The 12,786-nt window shown below is 28.4% G+C and overlaps 1 pseudogene; it reads left to right on the top strand.

The window, feature by feature from the left end:
* The first annotated feature begins 2,773 nt into the window (after positions 1-2,773).
* LOC124934207 lies at positions 2,774-3,174 on the top strand (annotated as a pseudogene).
* The last annotated feature ends 9,612 nt before the right edge of the window (positions 3,175-12,786 follow it).

Here is a 12,786-nt window from a genome sequence, read left to right on the forward strand (position 1 = left end):
AGGACGAGGGAGGCATCGACTTGAAGAACTGTATCGAGTGGAACAAGGCTCTAACCTTCAAGCATCTGTGGGCTTTGGAGCGCAATCAGGAGTCACTATGGATCAAATGGGTGCATACGAGATTTATGGAACACGAAACCAGCATCTGGACCTGCAAAATTCACGAAGGTATGAGCTGGTCTCTAAAAAAGATTCTTAAACTAAGAAGCGATATTGCAGATCTTTATGACATCCGACTAGGGGACGGGAAAGGCACTCTATTCTGGCACGACCCTTGGTTTGAAAACCAGCCCATCATCGACAAGGAGCAGTTTCAAAATACTCGTATCAGAAGGGACTGCGCAAAAGCGAAAATCAGAGACATCAAATACGGGAATTGGAACTTGCTCTTGAGAAGAATTCCAGAAGGAAAGAGGATACTTGATCATATAAGTAACATACAACTACACGACAGACCGGATATTCATGAATGGAAAGCTGAGGACAATGGGAAGCTGGTATTGAAGAAAATATGGGAGGTAATCCGGGAAAAGGCGCAGAAAGTAGAATGGGCTCCTCTTGTATGGTCAACGAAGATTATCCCTCGACACCAGTTCATCCTATGGCTCGCCTTCTGGGAAAGACTCAACACACGTGATCGTATCAGTAAGTATATGAGCATCCCGGACGCGAGCTGTCTTCTATGCATAGGAAATGAAGAAACCATAGATCACCTATTCGAGAGCTGTTGTATTGCTTCGGAGTTTTGGGACAGATTCTATAAAAGCCTGGAGCTGATCAGTTTCCCGAGCGAATGGAATGAAATCAAAGAAGTGGCACTACTCAAAGCCAAGGGAAATAGATTTGCAACAAGCGTGTTCAAGTGCGGCTTTGGAGTAGTGGTGTATAACATTTGGCAAGAACGGAATGCAAGGGTATATGATAGAACCCGCAGAAGCATTGACGAGTTATGGAAAGATATTGTATCGGATTGCAGCGCCCTCACGGGAACGTGGAGAGGAATTCCAAGCACGGAGCAGAACTGGAATATCTGCAGGAACTGGAATTTACCGTGTTTTAAACTCACTAAAATTGAAAGCATTATAAACAGATAATTCATTTACGTTTTTAGCTTTTATTCAGAATGTTATGACTTCAAAATCATTATAGGCCTGTCTAGAATGATCTCTTAAATTCGTGGTTTTTTTTTCGTTTTTGGGAATTTTTAATGAAATGACGCTAAGTCGTTTTTCCAAAAAAAAAATGGCCAACTGGGCTAAGACTCACATATAAAACAAATATATAAAACATTTTCTTTTAGGATTTTAATTTAGATGGGACTGGAGCCCACCCTAGCGTAGCTCCACCGCTGTGTACGTGTACGCAGAGACGGAACCATTAACAACTACAACCAGACTGTAGCCCGGAGAGACTTGTGTCTATAGTACTCTAATATTATGTAATATAATAATTATCTAACTATTTAATTAATAATTTCTACCTAATAGCCCGGAGGCCCACGTGCTAATTAATATAATATATATTCTTTTTAAACATTTAATCTATCTAACTAATATATTCTATAATATATTTATTATATCTAACTAATCTAAATCTAATTTATTAAGTCTTAAATAAATAAATAAAAATTCAACTAATCAATACTAATATATTATATATTATATTTATTCATAATTAAAGAAAATTTTAATTTATTAATTCTTAAATAAATAACCCACTAAATAATATATAATCAATCCCTTCCTAATTAAAAAACATCCAACTTATTCATTTCTAATTAAAAATAGTTACCTACCATTAAACTATATATAATTTATTCAGCTTAATTAAAAAATATATTTCTAACTATTATAGTTACTTTGAAAATTTAATTTTTTTCTCACTAATCATTATGTCTCTATAATTTGTAAAGCTAAAATTGAAGACCACATTATGTCGACTTAAATTGAAATTTATTCTCTTACCGGATTTGTATAATTTCAATTCTGTAAGTTTATGATACAACAACTATAACACTCAATAAAAAAAATATATAATGTCTTCACTATATATAATCTAGAAACTAATAATATGCGAGGTCAGAGATATAATGGTGCTAGCAATATGAGTGGTACTTTTAATGGTTTGCATGCTTTATTTCTTAAAGATTGTTCTTATGCGTATGATATGATGTGCATTGCTTTGCTCATCGACGATCGCAGCTGATAGGAGATCTCTATATGTCTTTTCTTTTCGAATCTAACGACTATTATCAATATTATTACATCATCTTCAAAACGCATTATCGAGTTACAGTCAGCTCAAACAAATGAAATTGATCGTTCTATTGTTGATGATGAACGTGATATTTGACGATGAGCTAATTTTATACTTTGTTTCGTTGTTCTTAAACAGTTAATATTTTTAATATATAGTGGACTATTTAAAAATCATTGTGTTGTATATATTAGTTTTTGTGAAAATATTTTTAGCCCGGGTAGATGTGAAATCCTGGCTCCTCTCTATGTGTATATGTATATGTATATGTATATGTACATGTATATGTACATGTATATGTGTATGTATATGTGTGTATGTATATGTGTATATGTATATATCTTATGGCCCAAAAGTTAATAAAAAAAAACATAATTCTCTAATACATCATTATATTGTAGACTTTTCATATTCACAATAATTCTTCAGTTTTCTTTATATTATTTCTCATTTATTTAATTTCTCTCACTCATTTACAAAGTTTTTTATTTCTACATATTATCTCTCATTTATTCTAATGACGCGCACAAAACAGACCTCGCTAGGAAATCGACTGAAGACAAGAAGTTGAGGAAGTAACTAGCGATGAAGGCAGCTATAAATCTTCTCCAGCTATCGGAGGTGTGAAGATGCCTCACAAGTTTCGACAGGAACAGTTGCTTTGAGAGAGATCCATAAGTACCAAAAGAATATGAAGTTTTTGATCCGTAAACTTTCATTCCAAATATTTGTCCGTGAGACTTTAATACAGATATGAGATTTCCATGCTCTGTCATAGTTTTTCTTCAGGAGGCAGTTGAAGCTTATTTAGTTAGTCTATTTGAAGACATTAATCTCTACGACATCCACGTCAAACGGGTGACTATTACGCCTAAAGATATTCAACTTGCGAGACGTATTCGTAGTGAGAGAACTTAGAGACCTTATAGGTGTTTAATGATTAGGTTAATAGTCATATTTTGATCGATTATCAATTGGTTTCTCTCAATAGAGTACTCCACTTAAAATGTTTATTGTGTCTTTGTTAGATTTATATATTATGTTATTTATATTGAACTCTTGTAATTATCATATCTTACGCTAGCAATTTAAGTGAATATAGTAATTAAATTTGACCCAATTCTTTCTTTAGTTCATCGATATCGTGTTTAAATTAGTTTTATTTGTTAATTAAAACTTAATAAATCGATCATGAGCATGTTTTTCTGTTTTGTTTGGTTGATCTCTTCTCCGGTGAATTTTTTTTCCCTTGCATTCATTTTATATAGAGAATGGGCTAAATATATTATTAAGAATTATTTTAATTTTAAGATTATAAATAGATATTATATACAGATTTAAATTATTAATCTTATTCAAAAATTCAAAAAAGTTTATTACATTTTATTTGTAATAAATTATGAAGTTAAAATATTTAGTTTATATTATTAAAAATATCTTATAATTGAAATGAATTTGGTATTGTGATGGATAAAAATCAGTTTGGTACTAACTATGGACTACTATTATTTTGTTAAACTGATAAATTTGACACTTCCATTCAAGTTTATATTTAATTCTACTTCAATAACTCATAATTTAATTAAATTTGATAATCAAATATTAGAATGACATAAAAATTGAATTATGTTGTAAATTATGATTTCGAAAGTATGAGTGATTATCAAAATTTGAAATCAAAGAATGAATTGATTTAAATAACCAAATTAGGGAAAAATAATTTCTAACTGGTATTTGAAATTGAAAATTCAAATTGGATTTTGGTCTTAAGAATGTTGGATGTTAAGCTCAGTGATAGTTTGTGAATTATAGTTTGATCTGGTAAAAAAAATAAAATATAATAAAATTTTAAAATTTTTGTAATTCAGAAATTGTTGATTCAAACAAATCAATAATGAAATTCGGGATTAAAGGAAAATAAAATAATTAGAGGAAACTCTTGTAGAACAAGCATTAATGCAGATTTTGTTAGAACAAAAAAAAAGAATTTTGATTTACTTTTCAGTTTAAAAAAAACAAATCTTGACACTAATTGTTCAATTTTAATATTAATCAAATCTTTAAGATTAATTCAACAACAAAATAAATATTTGTCTTTCCATGTTTTCATTCGAATGAGATATTCAAGTGTTTGAAAATATAAATGAGGTTGTGTTTCTAGTTAAGTTTGTTATTAATATTATAGTTAGGAAATACACACTTGGAAAGAAAAATTACACTAGCTAACAAAAACATAATTGTAATTATTATAATTTTACCTATCCTAATTTATAAATTAAAACATGATTAAATAATTAATTGAATTAATTATTGTAATAATTAAATCCTAATTTATTAAGATAATGGTTACAAACAAAATTTGAAATAAATATTTATACATTTTAACTCAAATAAAATTTAAAAAGTCAAGAAAAATTAAAATAAATAATTTAGGATAAATGTTTATCTATTTTATCCCAAATAAATTATTTATTAAACTCCAAAAATATACAAAATAAAATAAAATAAATGAGCAAAATAAATGTCATATTTATTAAAAATATTCGGTAAGTTGAAAATGGAGTAAAAAGAGCCGAAATCAGAAGAATTCAGTGCAACGAACCCTACAACTATCAGATGAGCGTCTATGCTTCATCCAACGAACATGATAAGAACAGATTTTATCTCTAATTTTTCAAAGATTGAAGTTTTTCGTTTCTCCTCCATTTGACCCCGTTCAAAAGGTAAAATGATACCCTACTCCGATGATCATTTCTCCCACACCCTCAGACAACATCATTATATATACGAGCAATTGGCTGAAGATAAAAAAAGACCATTGACGGTCTTTTGACAAAATCAAGGCCACTTGGTCGATCAACCGACCTTGAGAGGCTATAAATAGTCTCTTCTAGATAAACCGAAGGCAGGAGATACACCCTCAAGCCCCAATCGACCTAAAAAATAATTCGCCATTGAAGATCTTCAAACTTTTTCTGAAATTTTGAAAATTTTGTGTAAGATTGTAAAGCTTGGATCCAGACATTCGGGAAGTTTTTAAAAGAGTTTAAAAGTGTTCTCCAAATCACAATAAGCTTTCAATCATACTCTAATTCATATTACAAGTTTAAATTACATTTTTTTTGTTCAACCAATTTATATACGGCTTGATTATATAATTTCTTGATGGGAAAACGATCATAAAATAATTTGTAAACTTTTTATCAAAACAAAAGTGATCAATAAACTTAAATCACAATTACCCAAATTTAATTTTGAAAATTTTCAAAATCGGGTTTCTGTTATTGAATTATTTCTCAAGAACAACAATCCGAAAACCTTCATAACATGTTTTTAAGGATGTTAGGAACATATTCAAGCCAATCCAAGTCGTCCCAATCATGTTTGATCAAAAACTAAAATTTTTATAAAAATAAAAATTTCAGTTCTTGAATTAGTTAAAACGAAAGGCATTGTTTATGTTTTAGTTTCATTCAACCATGTAAAGCATAAGGAAGATATTGACAAGCTCCTTACGCTTCATTAAACCTTATAAACTCAAAAACACGTTTTTTGTATTACAACTATTTGAGTTGAGTGAGATATCATCCCGATCGAATGATACATTGGAATGATGTTATAAATGATCCATGGGACTAGACAAAACTTCCCATGCCCTTGGATCAAATGATTAAACCCCTAGTTAAAAAAATCAATATTGTAGTTTAATGTTCTTGACGTCCGACCGAGAGATCAACCAAGGTTTGATTTAGGACCTAAAAAATCGAACCCTCACCTACACCCGACCGAGTAAACTTACCTATTGACTAGTCTAGGACCGAGAGCTCCTTGCACCGGACCGAGAGTCTCTCGCACCCGAATGAAGATTCCTAGACCAGAACCGAGGGCTCCTCACACCTCGACCGAGAAACCTCACACCCAATCGATGATTCATAGCCTAGGACCGAGAGCCTCCTGCACCCAACCGAGAGCCACCAGCACTCGACCGAGAGCCTCTCATACCTTGATCGAGAGCCTCTTGCACCCCTATTGTGAGCTTCTCGCACCTCGACCGAGAGCTTCCGCACCTCGACCGAGGGACCTCAACTCAGAACTGAGGGTTTTAGTCCGGGACCGAAGAAAATTGCACTAAGAACCGAGAGGGCCGGACCTAGGGCTTGTTTGGTTTGAATTTTAAATTTTTAAAATTACTTTTTTAATTTTGGAACCCCAAACCATTTCCTAAAACTCTGGAAAAAAAATCAATTTCAAAATATTTTTAGAATATGTTCATAAAATATATTTTGATAAGAGTTTGTTTGGGATTTACTTGTAAATCATAATGCCTTAAACTGATATTCTTCAGGTACTTTTCTCATAATCGTCGACATCAATCTCATGTACCAGCATTTAAATATTATTCTATAATTTTAAATGTAAAAAAAAAAACTTGTGAATGTCTAAGATATGAAGAATAATTGGTTAAATAAAATATAATAAAAATAATTTTTCAAAAACCAAGACTTTATAAAGTACGGAGGATATAGTACGAAAGTCATTTCCCGAATATCACTAATACCAAATTTAAAATAAACTCTTGTCAAATATACGTTTGTAAACGTATAATTTTTATTGATTTTAAACTAAAAATCAATTGACGACTCTTTTATCAAAAATATAATCTTTTAAATTAATTATTTTTAATTAATTTAAAATACAAGTTGATTATTTTAAATTTAAAAGTTTATCCAAATTTGATTAAAAATTAATTATTGTCACAAACAATTTCAAAATATCAAGATATTTTTCTATAAATCTTTTTTTAAAAAATAATATTTTATTAAAAAGATGTTCGACATGCAAATTAATATTAAAAATTTTCGAACCTCAAGTTTTTCTGGAACAAGGTGTTTTAAAAGGTTACAATAAGAGGGAATGAAATAAAAGTGATTATAAAGCACAAATTTAATTGTGTTTTAAATTATAATTTTGGAAATAAGAGTGATTATCAGAATTTGAAATTAAAACATGAATAGATTTACATAATTAAATTTGGGCAAATTAATTTAAGTGGTATTTCAAATTCTTTCTAAAAGAAGGTGAAATTTTTTTTGTCTTCTTATTGGTGCTCTTTAGTATCGGAACGTGCCTTATTTCTCTTTCTATCACTTATATTTGAGTTGGTGTTATATTTAATTTGCCTTGGCATTATCCTTAGTAAAATTGGATTTGTCATCTCGAATTTTTATAATCTGAATAATATTATAAATTTTTTTTGGGTCGTTTGGTGTTCATACCTACTGATTGTTTTGGTAATCTTTTTTGAGTCTGTGTCCATCCTCTTCTTAACAATAAAAATATGAAATTGTCAGATCTAGATTTATTTCTCATTTTTCAATAATGAGTTATTTGAACTGATCTTTTCATTTGGAGAACCTCGTACAAATATGATCACTTGTTTTTATGGATTCCTCATTATTTTCACCATATATGTAGATGGTCATTTCACTTGACAAAACCTTTTTCGGACGTTGATTACCAACACACGGGTAATGTAAATTCTTATTGTCGCTCATTATATTTTGTAGAGATTCTTTCAATGTCGCTAAATTAATTTATTCGACTGACTCCATTTCCTCACTCATTCCTATGAAAATCAAACGAGTTTGATTTTAGAGTCACCTTAAAAAAAATTGTTGGATCATATTAATTTTAATTTTAATTTTTTTTCTCAATTATCATTCAACCGAATTGATTATTTGGATTTTATATTATATTATTTGCAAATTAATTTTCTATTTGTAACTTCTTTTTGAATTAACTCTTTAAAACAAAAAAAAAATGGATAACGTTTTTTACAAATTTAACGATATAATTAATAAAAATAATAATAGAGAGCCGAAATTTGATCTTATGAATGGTATTGAAAATTATATGACAATATGTAAATAGGCATGGAATGTAATAGGAAAGAGAAATTTCATTTTTCAAGTTCACTTACATGTTCACACATTATTCTCGACACCATTAATAACACCAAAGTTTTGTTTTTTTATCGTTTTGATTTTTTATCGTTACTCAATTAATAAAGGAGATTAAATTATGTTTGACTATAAGAAAGTTAAAAAATAAAAAATAGAAACTAAATCAAACAAGATAATTTATTTTTCTGTAACTGACTGGCCTACCAACTTTCTCATTTCTTTTTTATTTTTTTATTTTTTACCAAGATAATTTGGCTTGTGTCTTTTCTTTTCTAAGATAAGAATTAAAGAATCTTATAATTTTTTTTATTAGATCTTTAGTCTCTTTAATTGATGTTTACTATTTTTTTTCATTTTTCATGTTTCCTTCTCTCTTTACCGGTTAAGCTTCTCATCTCCTCTTCTTTTTCTGTCAACCGGCTAATCCTTTTTGGTTTTTGGCGGCTTAACTAATATTGAGTTATAGAGCTACACATATATTAAATGAGATAAAGTGTGAATCAAAAACTCTATATTTCTTCTTCGTAGTGAAATCTGATTAGTTAACCACTATAAATTTATGTCTTATTGTGTTTTCTTTCCTTACGATTTTACGGATAGTTTCAAGAATGTAAAATTTGAGGGATCCAAATTCTAACAACTACGAATTTGAAAACCTAACACTATAAAATTTTTATGAAATAGAGTAAACATTAACCAAATCGTGTAAGGATTGCTTAGATACACTATTCTACACATTTAGAGACCGTCTCGATTAACTTTGAGTTGCCATTCTTGAATTAGAGTTTAAGAATATGAACTCAAATTCTGTTCTTTTTTTATAAATTGAAATGTGAACCAATAGTTTCTAAATCATACTATGATCATTCTACCATCACCAAATTAAGGAATGAAGTAGTGCATAATAATGTACAAACTCAAATTAATAGAAAAAAACTTTTGTTGATATCTTCGATTACAACAGAGATGAGAGCTCACAATTGGTATAGAATCGATCTAGGAAGCTTTTAAAAGATTTTAGGTGAGCTGGAATTGAGCATAGAACTCCTTTTCAAAAATTTCAAAAAATCCAAAAACCTTGAAGATGGAAAGCAATGGCGGTTCTTCTTTCTCCGCCCCCCGGCTTCCGTTCAAGTTGGGCTGTGGTGGTTTACCGTTGAAATGGTCCAGTGGCCGCAACAACTTTTTTCAATAATTTTTTTTTTCAATTCCTGCAAAAAGAACATTAATACCATATTTTTATAATTTGTTTATTTAATTCTCTATTAATTAAAATTATTTAGATTTATTTGAAAACTGTCCCAAATTTAATTGTTTTGAAAATAGGTAGATCCGACACACCGTTTTGAACTAATTATTTATTTTATTCTCATGCCATGAGTCTGTGGAGGAATATTTAGAAAATAAATTTGTTGGTTTATAATTATATTTAAATCATAAATTGTGGTGTACAAGATGAGTCTATGCATCTTCTAATTCAAATACATCAAAATTAATAGGATTTTTATTTATCTCATCCATCGAGATTCATTTGAATCGTCATTCTACAATTCATTTGTCAACCAAACTAACTTTGTAAAAAGAGAAATTGGTCGATTTAGTTCTTGTTCATCCCATCTCAAGTCTATCACAAAACTCCTCAACGATGACGCGACTTCCATATACTTTACATTTATGGTATATATCTTTTTATGAGTACCTCATAAAGATTTCATTGGCACACCACCCGTCAAGCAATTGGTGAGCTTTAACAACGCAAACAACTTAGTTTAGACCCTTGTGTCAACTATTTCTAGTAGATTCAACCCAAATTAAACAAATAATTGTATCTACATGTCTTCATTCAATTCCGTGTCGAGAATATTTAGGATAGATTTGAAGTGGGATAAACAGACCTAGAGCGATGGATAACTCTATTCATGTGGTTGGCGTATGGATTGTACAACGATTCCAATGAATCTCGATGAATGAGATTAGATAAAAAAAATATCTATAAATTTGGATGAATTTATAAAGCCCTGTTTGGAAACTCCAAAGTCTGAAACTGTAGTTGAATTAATATATATAATTAAAAAATATTTTAGAGCATTATTTCATTTAAATCAACACCAACAATAAAATATTATAAAATAATATAATTTTTAAGTAAATTAAAAAATAAATAGAGTCAAACTTAGCCTATCATAATTCGGACCAATGTAAATGTACGGAAATTGTAATATAAAATATAAGATTAATTTTTATTTTTTTATATAATTCATATAAATGTTGGTAATGATGAAATATCTCTAAGGAAAACATAAGCTCTCTCGATTATACAAATTATGATAGATTAAATTATAATGTAAAACAATTGTGAAATTTATAGATGATAGAATTAAGGAGTAAGAAGAGTCCCACGATCTAAAAGGAATTATGAAAAATCTCAATGTATATTCTAGTAATATGTTGAAAATATGATATTAGTGAATTTAGTTTTACAATCTTGTTAATTTTAAATTATTTAATCACATTTTAATTTTTAAAATTAAGATATATTTTGAGAAATAGCAAGTACAAATTTGTATTGTCATACTTCATTAACTATGTTATTAATGTAATTAAACCATTTTAGTTCAATTTTGGATAATTTATTGAAGTTTCTCTATTTATTTTGATTATGTTTGACCTATGAGAATATTTTTTTTATATTTGATATAAAATGTTTATTATAGTCAATTCAGTGAAAATCATAGATGATTTTTTGTATAATTTAAATTTGTTTGATTTTAAGTTAGATTAAAGTAAAAACTAAAATGGTTCATTTAAATATATCAACTTTTAATAAGTTACTCTTTATCTACCCAAAAATACATTTTCGGTCATTTATTCATTAAATGGTTTACTCATATTTAATAAATTATGGTAAAAGATTATATTTAGTATTGTTACTTATATTTAATTTATATGTTTTGTTTAATAAAAATCACTAAGATAGTTTATAAGATAATAAATATCACGAATTCATTTTACACTTAGAAATCTTTATATGTTAATTTCTTAAAATTCTACTTTGAGTAATAATAAAGTTAAAAATTTTAAAATATTTTCATTAGTATACACAATCTTACGTAAGTTTGAAAATAAGTTTTTTTTCTTTCAAAGAGTCTGTTTGAATATTTATTAGTTTCGTTTGAATGAATGACAAAAATATTAAAAAATATACTGATTAACTACACCATGACACCGTAGTTTTATTCATTCTTTTGCAACATATTTGATTTTCATACTATTATTAAGTTTGATCCACATTTCAGAGGCTTAATTTTAAAGTGCTCGGATTGTCAGGTCAAGAGTTGTGTTTAATTTAGATATATATGTGAGAGTAATGGATACTTGAGTCGGATTGTGGTTCCGCCCAAAAACTTAAAACGGTTAAAAATAAAATTAAAAAGTTATAGGTATGTTTTGAATTTACAACATAACAAAAACAAGTACAACTATTTAACTACTAGGCTAATAAGATTTTAAATTTTAAAGTCAACACCAAATTTAATGAACGTGGAACATTCTTAACAATATAAGTTCAATTTTTCAACTAACTAATATATATATATATATATATAATGTTTAGTTTCAAAGTGTCCGGATTGTCGGATCGAGAGTTGTTGTTAATTTGGATATATATATATATATATATATATATATATATATATATATATATATATATATATATATATATATATATAAATTGATACTTGGGTCGGATTGTGGGTTGACCCGCCCATAAACTTAAAATTAAAAATGTTATATGTATGTTTCGAACTTACAACTTAACAAAACAAATACAGTCATTAAATCAAGTGTGAATAAGATGTAGCTTGTTGATGAATAATAGACCGATAACAATTGAAAGTCGTTAAAAAATATGTAATAAATCTAGATTAATAAAATTTATAATTCAAAATTTATTTAAAAATTCAAATATTTAATATATATATATATATATATATATATATATATATATATATATATATATATATAAAAGTATTTTTTGATTGTTAGTCACATAAATTATATGTATACACAAAGTTATAAATATAAATAAACAATCTTAAGTGGTCTAGTGGTTGAAGGGTTAATGTTACATAAATGACATTCACAAAAATAGAGGTCGATTAGGATGGATTGTTATATTATGCGATGAAATTGGTGGTTGGGTAATGACATACACGATATAGAAAGAGATAGTTTGTTGTTTATTGATTTGAGGTACAAGATTAGAGGTCAATTAAGGTGGATAAATATATGAAATGAGATGGTTGGTTAGTCGAAGTGAGTATGTCACATTATAAGAGGTTTATTGGATGAGCATAAGTATGTCGGGTTGTTTATTGTAAAATATGTGAGGAGGTGGATTGTTTGACCGAAATAAAAGTTTAAGGTCACGATATGAGATGTTCGATTAAGATGGATAAATGTAAAATGAGATAGTCAATCGAAGTGATGACCATGATTTGACCGAAATGAAATTGTGTAAGGTCACATAATGTGAGAGAGAGGTTGATTAGGGTGTGGATAAATGTGG

Source organism: Impatiens glandulifera, chromosome 4, assembly GCF_907164915.1.
Source record: "Impatiens glandulifera chromosome 4, dImpGla2.1, whole genome shotgun sequence".
Classification (NCBI taxonomy): Eukaryota; Viridiplantae; Streptophyta; class Magnoliopsida; order Ericales; family Balsaminaceae; genus Impatiens; species Impatiens glandulifera.